The sequence below is a fragment of the Pristis pectinata genome, chromosome 40 (genome assembly GCF_009764475.1).
Source record: "Pristis pectinata isolate sPriPec2 chromosome 40, sPriPec2.1.pri, whole genome shotgun sequence".
Classification (NCBI taxonomy): Eukaryota; Metazoa; Chordata; class Chondrichthyes; order Rhinopristiformes; family Pristidae; genus Pristis; species Pristis pectinata.
The window spans coordinates 3,810,732-3,823,522 of record NC_067443.1 but is presented as its reverse complement, the minus strand read 5'-3'; the positions used below and the strand labels follow the sequence as shown (position 1 = coordinate 3,823,522).

At 52.2% G+C, this 12,791-nt stretch overlaps 1 long non-coding RNA gene across 1 annotated transcript in view; it reads left to right on the top strand.

Moving 5' to 3' along the window:
* LOC127587538 (uncharacterized) overlaps positions 1 to 10,994 on the top strand; it is a 28,923-nt gene extending 17,929 nt beyond the window's left edge. Inside the window, exons 2-3 of the long non-coding RNA XR_007958787.1 lie at positions 249 to 552; positions 10,573 to 10,994. This is a non-coding gene — a long non-coding RNA (uncharacterized LOC127587538). The remainder of the gene's footprint in view (positions 1 to 248; positions 553 to 10,572) is intronic.
* The last annotated feature ends 1,797 nt before the right edge of the window (positions 10,995 to 12,791 follow it).

Here is a 12,791-nt window from a genome sequence, read left to right as displayed (position 1 = left end):
CTCTGACTGCTCCGATTGACTGGATGACTTATCCCTGCTGCAATCCTGGCCTCACCCTGTTTCTCTTTATTCCTACCCAGCCCTCCCCTTGCAAAAAGCCTGACATGTTTCCTTTTGTTTGGTGTTCTGATGTAGGGAGGGGCAGGCTCTCTGAGCTGGGATGTCGGATCTTGTTTCCATCCCTCTCTGCGGGTGCTGACTGACCTGCTGGGTGTTCCCAACGCTTTCAGTTCTCTTTTCCCTTGCAGGCTGGGTGGCTTCCTCCCGCTCTGAATCCAACCCCGCCCAGCGGATGATGACCGCCCCGTCAGCGCAAAGGTCCCAACTCGATGACAGGCCTTCAAGCTTTTCTCCGTCCAAATGAGTTATCACCGAGGACAGGTCATCCTGTGCTGAAGGCAGCCATCTTGGAACAGAACCGCGACCGCCCGTCCTCATCGCCAGCGCCGTATCCCGCGACACGAGAAAAGAGGCCACTCGGCCCCTCAAGCCTGCCCTGCCATTCAAGACATTTTGATAGGTCAAATATGATGGCAGAATATAGTATTAATGGTAAGACCCTTGGCAGTGTGGAGGATCAGAGGGATCTTGGGGTCCGAGTCCATAGGACGCTCAAAGCAGCTGCGCAGGTTGACTCTGTGGTTAGGAAGGCATATGGTGTATTGTCCTTCATCAATTGTGGAATTAAATTTAGGAACCGAGAGGTAATGTTGCAGCTATATAGGACCCTGGTCAGACCCTACTTGGAGTACTGTGCTCAGTTCTGGTTACCTCACTGCAGAAAGCTATAGAAAGGGTGCAGAGGAGATTTACAAGGATGTTGCCTGGATTGGGGAAAATGCCTTATGAAGGCAGGTTGAGTGAACTCGGCCTTTTCTCCTTGGAGCGACGGAGGATGAGGGGGGACCTGATAGAGGTGTATAAGATGATGAGATGCATTGATCGTGTGGATAGTCGGAGGCTTTTCCCCAGGGATGAAATGGTGGCCACAAGAGGACACAGATTTAAGGTGCTGAGGAGTAGGTAAAGAGGAGATGTCAGGGGTAAGTTTTTTACTCAGAGAGTGGTGAGTGTGTGGAATGGGCTGCCGGCAACGGTGGTGGAGGCGGATACGATAGGGTCTTTTAAGAGACTGTTAGATCGGTACATGGAGCTGAGCTATGGGTAAGCCTAGTAATTTCTAAGGTAGGGACATGTTCGGCACAGCTTTGTGGGCCAAAGGGCCTGAATTGTGCTGTAGGTTTTCTATGCTTCTATATAGGAGCAGAATTAGGCTGTTCAGCCCATCGAGTCTGCCCCGCCATTCGATTGCAGCTGATTTTCTTTTCTCCCACTTCTCCCTGTGACCCATAACCCCCTCACCAATCAAGAACCTCAATCTCTGCCTTAAATACACCCAATGACTTGGTCTCCACCGACGGATTCCACAGATTCACCGCCCTCTGGCTGAAGAAATTCCTCCTCATCTCAGTTCCGAAGGGACGTCCCTTTATTCTGAGGCTGTGCCCTCAGATCCCGGACTCTCCCGCAGACGGGAACATTCTCTCTGCGCCTGGTGTATCCAGGCCTTGCATTATCCGGGAGGTTTCGATGAGATCCCCGTGATCATGGCTGATCTGCCCCCACTGTCACCTCCCCTTCGGTCCCACTTCCCCCCACCGCCCTCAATCCTACCCGGACTTCCAACAACCTATCTCCCTCCTCCTCAATGCCCCCTGCCCAGTGATCTGTACTCCACAGCGCTCCGGGGAAGAGAATTCAGGAGATTCCTCACCCTCTCCCACACACCGCAGTGTTAAATGACTGCCCCCCACGTTCCTGTGACTATGTCCCCCTCGTCCAAGGATCTCCCACTGGCGGGGGGAGCATCTCCACACCTCTCCTGTGATCTCCCCTCAGGATCCGAGATGTTTGAAGAGAGTCACCCCTTGCTCTTTGGAACTCCGAGGGGTACAGACTCAAACTGTCCAGCCTCTCTCGATGGGACAACTGTCCCTGGTGAATTTTGCTTGGACTATCTCCCATGTTTCGGCAACCCTTTTCTGGGTGAGGGGACTAAAACCGTGTGCAGGGGGCAGTCTGTCGTACCCTTGCAGTTTCTCAAAGACAACTATTACTTATTTGATTTCTGGGATCTTGCTTTGTCAGGAAGGTCAGGATTTATCGCCCTTCCACAGCTGTCCCAGTTGAGGGTGGGGGTGAGGGCTATCTTGAACCCTGTCTCTCTGTGACCACCCCCCCCCCCCCCCCCCCCCCCCCCCCCCCACCGGCCCCTACACCCCTCCCTGTCTCTGTGACCCATTCCGGCCCCTCTGGGTGAGTTTGAAGGGAGCGGGAGATGGGGGCCTGTGATCTGGGTGCCGGATCACCGGGGTTTCCAAGCAGTGGGACAGTGAATGATTGGAGTTTCACTGGGCACGGATTTCCCACACAGACGCCTTCACCAGAAAAACTTGACCGGTAGGATGGGGGTGGGAGGGCAGGAAGAGTGTGGGAAAAGCTTGCTCTGAGAGGGCGTGTGCTCACAGAGAGACGGTAGAGGAAATTCCCCCCTCACCTTGATCCCGCACCTGGTGTCTGGAGGGAGGGGGCAGGCCGAGAGAGCTCTTTGTGTGTCTGGACTGGGCTCTTTGAAAGACGATACGTCATTATCTTGTTTCTTGGCCGGGGGCAGTCACAGATACGGGAAGGGTTTTATACTCCTGTGAATGTGCCGGGGATCTCATTCCCACCAGGATCAGACACCCCTCCCTCTCTCTGTGACCCCCTCCCTCTCCTACACCCCTCCCTGTCCCTGTGACCCCCTCCGATCCCTGCACACCTCCCCGTCTGTGACCCCTTCTGGTCCCTACGCCCCTCCCCGTCTCTGTGACCCCCTCCGGCCCCTACACCCCTCCCCGTCTCTGTGACCCCCTCCAGCCCCTACACCCCTCCCCGTCTGTGACCCCCTCCGGCCTCTACACCCCTCCCCGTCTCTGTGACCCCCTCCGGCCTCTACACCCCACCCCATCTCTGTGACCCCCTCCGGCCTCTACACCCCTCCCCGTCTCTGTGACCCCCTCCGGCCCCCACACCCTCCCCGTCTCTGTGACCCCCTCCGGCCTCTACACCCCTCCCCGTCTCTGTGACCCCCTCCGGCCCCCACACCCTCCCCGTCTCTGTGACCCCCTCCAGCCCCTACACCCCTCCCCGTCTCTGTGACCCCCTCCGGCCCCCACACCCTCCCCGTCTCTGTGACCCCCTCCGGCCTCTACACCCCTCCCCGTCTCTGTGACCCCCTCCGGCCTCTACAGTCCTCTACACAGGAAGTGGAGAGGGTTAGAGAGGGGTGGGATTAGAAGTGGGCAGAGACAGGGTTCCAGATGGGGAGGGGTGTAGTGGCCAGAGGGGGTTATAGAGATGGGGGGGTGTAGTGGCCAGAGGGGGTTACAGAGATGGGGGGGTGTAGGGGCCAGAGGGGGTTACAGAGATGGGGAGGGGTGTAGAGGCCAGAGGGGGTTACAGAGATGGGGGGGTGTAGGGGCCAGAGGGGGTTACAGAGATGGGGGGGTGTAGGGGCCAGAGGGGGTTACAGAGATGGGGAGGGGTGTAGAGGCCAGAGGGGGTTACAGAGATGGGGGGGTGTAGGGGCCAGAGGGGGTTATAGAGATGGGGGGGTGTAGTGGCCAGAGGGGGTTATAGAGATGGGGGGGTGTAGTGGCCAGAGGGGGTTACAGAGATGGGGAGGGGTGTAGAGGCCAGAGGGGGTTATAGAGATGGGGGGGTGTAGTGGCCAGAGGGGGTTATAGAGATGGGGGGGTGTAGGGGCGAGAGGGAGTCATAGGGACAGGGAGGGTGTAGGGGCAGAGGGGGCCACAGAGACGAGGAGAGAACTAGGCCCTGCCACACCTTTGGGGAAACAACCATGTATTTTTGCATGGGGGAGGGAAGGGTTAGGTAGTTCTTAGCACAGGATAAAATGTCAGCACAACATTGTGGGTTGAAGGGCAACTCCTGTACTGTGCTGTAATGATGTGTTCTATTTTCAGTTGAATAATCCCCAAAGTGCTCACACAACGAAACCAGTCACGACTTGCCCAATTTATCCTCTGTCGCTAGGCAGCGGCAAAGAAAAAACAGAGGCTTTTCTCAGGTAGGCCGAGGAGAAAGAATGTACAAAAAGCCTGTCTAGGCCTCACCTAGATACGGGTCCTAGCAACCCCAAGAATGCAACTCATTTCCTGGGACCTTTGTGTTGAAAGAGGGAATGCACAGTAGGAGGTGTACGTCCTTGGCTTTGCATTCCTCAGCTCCGTGGGGGCAGAATACCTCCTCGAGATGTGAAGTAGTTCTTTCTTTTTGTCAAAGTTAGCTTCCTGAGAGAGATTTGGTGTTGGTATTGGTTTATTATTGTCACTTGTACTGAGGTACAGTGAAAAACTTGTCTTGCAAACCAATCGTACAGATCAATTCATTACACAGAGGCAGTACAGGGTAAAAACAATAACAGAATACAGAGTAAAGTGTCACAGCTACAGGGAAGTGCATTGCAGGCAGACAATAAAGTGCAAGGTCACAACAAGGTAGATAAGATTTCTTTATTAGTCACATGTACATCGAAACACACAGTAAAATGCATCTTTTGCATAGAGTGTTCTGGGGGCAGCCCACAAGTATCGCCACACTTCCGGCGCCAACACAGCACGCCCACGACTTCCTAACCCGTACGTCTTTGGAATGTGGGAGGAAACCAGAACACCCGGAGGAAACCCACACAGACACACGGGGAGAACGTACAAACTCCTTACAGACAGCGGCGGGAATCGAACCCGGGTCGCTGGCGCTGTAATAGCGTTACGCTAACCGCTACACTACCGTGATCGTGAGGTCAAGAGTCCATCTCAATGTATAAGGGAACCGTTCAATAGTCTTATCACAGTGGGGTAGAAGCTGTCCTTAAGCCTGGTGGTACGTGCCCTCAGGCTCCTGTATCTTCTACCCGATGGGAGAGGGGAGGAGAGAGAATGTCCCGGGGTGGGTGGGGGGTCTTTGATCCCCTCTCCATCCCGACACAAGTGCGTCCCATTCCAGTATTTGGGAGGGTCCTAGTGGCATTGGTGGAAGGCAGCTGGCCCATCGAGTCCATGCCAGAATCCCCACGCCAGCTCTCCCCACCATCGAGGAACGTCTACAAGAGGCGATGTCTCATGAAGTGGACATCCATCATCAGGGAACCCCGCCATCCGGGACGTGCCCTCTTCTCGATGCTCCCATCAGGCAGGAGGTACAGGAGCCTGAAGACCCGCACCTCAAGGTTCAACATCAGCTTCTTCCCCATTGCCATCAGGTTCTTAAATCCACCTGATAAAACCTAACACTGCCTCGGACTATATTTCTTTCTATAGAACATCAAACACTACAGCACAGTCCAGGCCCTTCAGCCCACGATGTTGTGCTGACATTTTATCCTGCTATAAGATCTATCTAACCTTTCCCTCCCACAAAGCCTATCATTTCTCTATCATTCATGTGTCTATCTAAGAGACTCTTAAATGTCCCTAATGTATCTGCCCCCACAACCTCTGCCGGCAGTGCGTTCCACGCACCCACCACTCTCTGTGTAAAAAACTTACCCCTGACATCCCCCTTATACCTTCCTCCAATCCCCTTAAAATTATGCCCCCTCGTGTTAGCCATTGTCGCCCTGGGAAAAAGTCTCTGACTGTCCACTCGATCTATGCCTCTTATCATCTTGTACACCTCTATCACCTCTCACCCTCCTTCTCTCCAAAAAGAAAAGCCCCAGCTCGCTCAACCTGTCCTCATAAGACTTTCACTTTTCTTTCATCATTTCAATCTTTCACTGGTGTCGTTATATTTTATTTGTGGTTTATTTTGCCTTCATTGTTAAGTATAATTTATGACGGCAACTGCTCTGCCCGGGACCGCAAGAAACTGCAGAGAGTTGTGGACACAGCCCAGCGCATCACGGACACCAGCCTCCCCTCCTTGGACTCTTGTCTTTACCTCTCGCTGCCTTGGTGAAGCAGCCAGCATAATCAAAGACCCCACCCACCCGGGTCATTCTCTCTTCTCTCCTCTTCCATCGGGTAGAAGATACAGGAGCCTGAGGGCACGTACCATCAGGCTTAAGGACGGCTTCTACCCTGCTGTGATAAGACTATTGAACGGTTCCCTTACACAATGAGATGGACTCTGAGCTCATGTTCTACCTTGTCGTGACCTTGCACCTTATTGCACTGCACTTTCTCTGTAGCTGTGACACTTTACTCTGTACTGTTATTGTTTTTACCTGTACTACCTCAATGCACTCTGTACTAACTCAATGTAACTGCACTGTGTAATGAATTGACCTGTACGATCGGTTTGTAAGACACGCTTTTCACTGGACCTCGGTACAAGTGACAATAATAAACCAATTCCAATACCGATGTATTGCATGTTTGCAATGTACTTTGCTGCTGCTGCAAGCAAGCTGATTTTCATTGCATTTATACCCCGCGAGTGTTTGCCTGTGACAAGAAACTTGAACTTGAGGATTTTGCTTTGGAGTGGCAGAATCTGCACTCTTTTACGACGCCAATGAAGTTCAAGCGCTCCTTGGAATGGGTCTCTGCAACGGTGCAGTGACGCCGCCATCTGCTGTCAGCCAGGTACGTTGCAGGAAGAGAACTCTCCTCCGATCCAAGGTCCCAGCGTCGAAACCTGCCAGTCCCAGTGAGCTGCTGTGTGTTCAACTGCGAAAGAACCCCACCCCCCCTTCCTCCCCTCCACTCGAGGGCTTACAGGTTTGCATTGCTATAGCGCCTCGGGACTCTGAAAGCGCTTGAAAGCTAACGAACTCGTCCCGTTCCAGAGACAAGCGCATAAGGAACACAAGGGTTTTAAGGAATACATTCAGGATAAGGAAGTCAAAGTCAAATTTATTGTCAGCTGCACGTGTGCACAGGTGCAATGAAAAACTTACTAGCAGCAGCATCACCACAGGCACAGAGCAGAGATAAGCAGCATTCAAAAGAAAAACATCAATTAAACATAAGTTATACACAATTTTTTCAAGAAAGAACACAATTAGAACAAAAAAAAGTCCATTGCAGTGCAAAGTGATCAAAGTGGTCCCAGTGTTGCTGTACTGAGGCAGTGATTCGGGTTGTGCCGGTTGGTTCAAGAACCCAATGGTTGAAGGGAAGTCGCTCTTCCTGAACCTGGTGGGGTGGGGACTTCAGGCTTCTGTACCTCCTGCCCTATGGGAGCTGCGAGAAGACGGCACGGCCCGGATGGTGGAGGATCTTTGATGACGGACGTTGACTTCTTGAGACAGCTCCTCCCTGTAGATACTCCTGATGGTGGGGAGGAATGTGCCCGTGATGTATCAGGCTGAGTCCACGACTCTCTGCAGCTTCCTGTGCATTCGAATTGCCCGTCCCAGACCCTGATGCAACCAGTCAGGACACTTCCGACAGTAGAAGTTTGCCAGAGTGTTCGGTGACAAGCCAAACCTCCTTAACCTTTTAAGAAAGTAAAGACGCTGGCGCGCCTTCCTTGTGGTTGCATCTGTACACTGGGCCCGGGACAGGTCGTCCAAGATGTAAACGTCCAGGGATCGAAAGCTGCTGACCCTCTCCACCGCCGATCCCCCCAGTGTAGTCTGACAGGAAAGATGTAGTAGGAGATAAAAGTGAAAAAAAACAGACAGATGCTGGAAATCTGAAACAGAAAACTCAACGGGTCTGTGGAAAGACAGTCAATGTTTTAGGTCTGTGAGACTTGCTGGGGGTTCGGTAGGGATTGTAGCGATCAGCCTGTGATCCTATTGTACAGCAGGGGCAGGGTCCGAGAGCAGAGTGGTCTCAACCTGCTCCTGCTGTGTTCCTGTTGGGTGTGGAGGCTCTGACACATTCGCAGCCTCGGGTAAGGTGCATTGGGTCAGATTCACATCAGGTTGTTTTCCTTCTTTTACTGTCACCTGCACAGTGAAAAACTTGTCTTGCATACCGTTCGTACGGATCAATTCATTGCACAGTGCATCGAGGCAGTACAGGGTAAAACAATAACAGAATGCAGAGTAAAGTGTCACACTATAGAGAAAGTGCAGTGCAGGCAGCCAACAAGGTGCAAGGTCGATTGTGAGGTCAAGAGCCCGTCTTATCGTAGCAGGGGACCGTTCAATAGTGGGATAGAAGGTGTCCTTGAGCCTGGTGGTACGTGCAGCAGGGTGCAATGAGATTCCTCGCTGGTGTTAGGCTCACAATGTACGGGGTAACAATATGTACAGCGATCAGTGCAAAAACAGCAGAATGGTGCAGAGACCATAGCGCACACTGAGGTAGTGCAAAAGGAAATGCTAAAGTGACAATAACGGAAAAATTAAGGGCTCGAGATCGTGGCAGGACCACCGGGAAGGGGGTGAGAGAGGCGACTGGTTCAGGAGTCTGACAGCAGCGGGGAAGAAGCTGTTCTCGAGTCTGGATGTCCCGGGGCTTTCAAATCCCTGTATCTTCTCCCAGGAGAGGGAAGGGAACGGCCAGGGCAGAATCCTCGACGATACCGTCGGCCTTCCTGACGCGATGCACGGTGTAGACGGAATGGACGGAGGGAGGTGACGGGCCTGTGATGTGTCGGGCAGTGTTTACCGCTCCCCGCAGGTCCCGAAGCTCCAGAGCGGAGCAGTTGCCATACCAGGGCAGTGTATTGTGGAGGGTCCTGGCTGTCACATGACAGCACTGCCCACTACCTGGACGGAAGGCCACTGCCAATCAAGGTTTGGCCCCGCCCCACCCATCAGCGCACACCTGACCATCGGCCCCTTAAAGTACCTTTGTACTTGGCCTTGAGCCATGGCCTTTGTGATCGATTAGTCCTTGCTGGCACTGAGCCATTGGCCCCCTGTAAATTACCTGGGGTGGACCCCCCCCCCCCACCAACCCTCCAGCACTATAAAGGGCGCCACGTGTGCTCAGCTCATTCTCTTTGCCATCTTCAGGGGACAACCCTGCTTCACTCCAGGCCAAGTACCGTGGAACGGCGCTGGAGAAATTGTTGGTGAGGTGTGCACTGTTAAAGGGTTGGGAGCATTTTAGTTTGTATTGCTCTTCCTTGATTGTCTGTATCTAGTTCATTGTGTGTGTGTGTGTGTGTGTGTGTGTCACTGTGTTCAGAGTCCTTGCTCTTTGAGATCCTTTGAATCTGTCTTCTCACTCATAACAGGCTGGGGTGCAAACCCGTCAGGATACTTTCTGTAGCGGGTCTGTAGGAGATCGAATCCTCGTGGACAAGCCCAATCTTCTCAGACGCCTAAGGAAGTAAAAACGCTGATCCCCGCGTCAGTGTGGAGGGACCGGGGGAGGTTGCCGGTGACGTCTGGGAGCTTGAAGCTGTCGACCGTTTGTACAGCAGCTCCGTAGATGAGGGCAGGGTCGTGATCACACCCGTTTCCTGAAGTCAACAAGCAGCTCTCTCATTTTGCTGACGTTATGGTTGTTTTGACTCCATAATACAAGATTTGCGATCCTTGATACACAGAGGGATCTTGGGGTCCAAGTCCACAGCTCCCTGAAAGTGGCCGCACAGGTTGTAAACAAGGCGTACGGCACGTTTGCCTTTATTAGTCGGGGCACTGAGTCCAAGAGTCAGTGAGTTATGTTGTAGCTTTATAAAACTCTGGTTAGGTCACATCTGGAGTATTGCATTCAGTTCTGGTCACCCCCTGTTACAGGAAGGATGTGGAGAGGGTGCAAAAGAGGTTCACCAGGATGCTGCCTGGATTAGAGAGCATGAGCTATAAGGAGAGGTTGGACAAACTTGGGTTGTTTCCTCTGGAGCGGTGGGGACTGAGGGGAGACCTGATAGAGGTTTGTAAGATTATGAGCGGCACAGATAGAGTAGACAGCTGGTATCTTTATCTCCAGGGTCAAAATGCCTAAGGCGTGCATTTAAGGCGAGAGGGGGTAAGTTCAAAGGAGATGTGCGGGGCAGGGTTTTTTTTTACACAGAGAGCAGTGGGTGCCTGGAATGTGCTGCCAGGGGTGGGGGTGGAGGCAGATACAATAGAAGCTCCTAGACAGGCATGTGGATGTGCAGAGAATGGAGGGAGGTGGAGCTTCAGCAGGCAGAAGGGATTAGTGTTCAATTAGTTCGGCACAACCTCGTGGGCAGGGAGGCCTGCTCCTGTCCTGTTCTAACCCTTTCCTGTACTCCGCCTCATCATTGCTGTCTGACTAATCAATCGTACAGCACAGAAACAGGCCCTTCGTCCCACCACATCCATGCTGACCTGTTTGCACCAATCCCAGTTGCCCGCATCGGCACCGCTTCCTTCTACACCTGACCTGTTTAAGTGTCTGTCTAAATACCCTGTGAATGTAGCGACTGTATCCGATTCCACCCCCTCTCCCTGGGAGTCCGTTCCAGATATCCACCCCCAGTCCGTGTTGTTACGAGCCAGCTTGCTACTTGGTGAATGTTCCTTTAAGGCACCTGGACAGTAGAGTAATAGTGTGTGTGTTTGTGTGTGTGTGGTGTTATCTACAAGACAGCAAGACTATAATTGGAGCATGTTGGCTGTTTGTACAGAGAGTCAGAGAGAGAGAGAAGTGAGAGATGGACTGCTGGTCTCTGTGTCGATGGATGAAGAACAATAACTGTGTTTGTCACCACAACCCATGTATGGATTTTTGGATTAATTCAGTGGAGACCACTTTGTCGTTAACCTGTAGTGGGAAGCGGGTATTTCTGTGGGCGGCCACGTATCAAACGCCTTCGGGGTGGCAGATACTTCGGAACAAAGCAGTGGAGATCATCGGAGATCGAGGTGTCGTCTGGGTTCCGTCGTGGAACACGTGGGTTTCATAAATACTCTCTACATTCTCCCTTCAGTCAACGGTGGTTTTTGCAGAAGCCTTTGCTCGCGTTTCACCAGATGACTCGCTGAACTGAACTTCGAGAACTATTCCTGGACAGGGTTTGGGAATTTGCCCCACACACACCGAGTTTAGTTTTGGGGATGATGTTTAAAATCTAACATTTTCATTTTTCTTATTATTACAAGCAGTTACTAATAAAATTGTTTCTATTGTTGCTGGTACATGACAGTGTAAACAAACTTCATCCCCTTTACAACACCTCTCTCTCACCTTAAAGCTGCGACCTCTTGTTCTTGATACCCCAACCACAAGAGAAAGATTCTGACTGTCGACACCCCTTATAATCTTGTACACTTCTATCCGCTCTCCCCTTGGCCTCCTACGCTCCGGGAAAAACAGTCCCAGCCTGTCCAATCTCTCACAGTAACTGAAGTCCTCCGATCGAGGCCACACCCTTGGGTTACCTTCCCCGTGGTATTGATGTTGGTTTATTATTGTCATTGAGGTGGTACAGGGTGCACCGAGGTGGTACAGGGTGCACTGAGGCAGTACAGGGTGCACTGAGGTAGTACAGGTAAAAACAATAACAGTACAGAGTAAAGTGTCACAGCTACAGAGAAAGTGCAGTGCAATAAGGTGTAAGGTCACAACAAGGTAGATCGTGAGGTCAGAGTCCATCTCATCGTATAAGGGAACTGTTCAATAGTCTTATCACAGTGGGATAGAAGCTGTCCTTAAGTCTGGTGGTACGTGCCCTCAGACTCCTGTATCTTCTACCCGATGGGAGAGAAGAGAGAATGACCTCTCTCTCTCCAGCATTATCACATCTTTGGGTTGCCTTCCCCACCCCCCCCACCCTCCCTCTGTCCGCCTCTGACCCTGACAAACACAAGTTTCCGAGAATCAAAACTGAAAGAAGATGTGCCTGAAACTGAAAGTGTTCTCATCCACCCGGCATTGTTCACCCCACCCATTGCAGAATTTCTCTGGATTTTCCCCACCACCCCGGAGGCCACTTGGCCCATTGTATGTGGTATGTGTGCTAGCAAAGGAGGTCCCCCAGCTCTTCTGCCTTGGGCGGGGGGGGCTGGCTGCAAATCTACCCCCCACCCCAGCAGCATAGAAAGATCCCGCGATCTTTTCGATGGCACTACCCGCACGATGGATAGTAGGGAAAGCTCTCCACTTCCCGTTTGGGTAGTGATTGTTGCTGCTTGATGCAGCACTCCCTCAGTACTTACCCCTCAGAACCCCCCCCCCCCACCCTAAACCTACACACTCTTGTTTTTGATATCCCCACCACAGGAAAAAGATTCTGAGTGTCTACACCCCTTATAACATTATAAGCCCCTCAGCCTGAGCACCCTGGTTTGATGGTTCGATCCCAACCTCCGGCACTGTGTGTGTGTGTGTGTGTGTGTGTGTGTGTGTGTGTGTGGAACGTAGAACATTACAGCACAGTACAGGCCCTTCGGCCCACAATGTTGTGCCGACATTTTATCCTGCTCTAAGATCTATCTAACCCTTCTCTCCCACATAGCTCCCATTTTTCTATCATTTATGTGTCTATCTAAGAGTCTCTTAAATGTCCCTAATGTATCTGCCCCCACAACCTCTACCGGCAGTGCGATCCACACACCCACCACTCTCTGTGTAAAAAAACTTACCCCTGACATCCCCCTTATACCTTCCTCCAATCACCTTAAAATTATGTCCCCTCGTGTTAGCCATTGTTGCCCTGGGAAAAAGTCTCTGACTGTCCACTCGATCTGTGCCTCGTATCATCTTGTACACCTCTATCAAGTCACCTCTCATCCTCCTGCTCTCCAAAGAGAAAAGCCCTAGCTTGCTCAACCTATCCTCATAAGACATGCTCTCCAATCCAGGCAGCATCCTGGTAAATCTCCTCTGCATCCTCTCTAAAGCTTC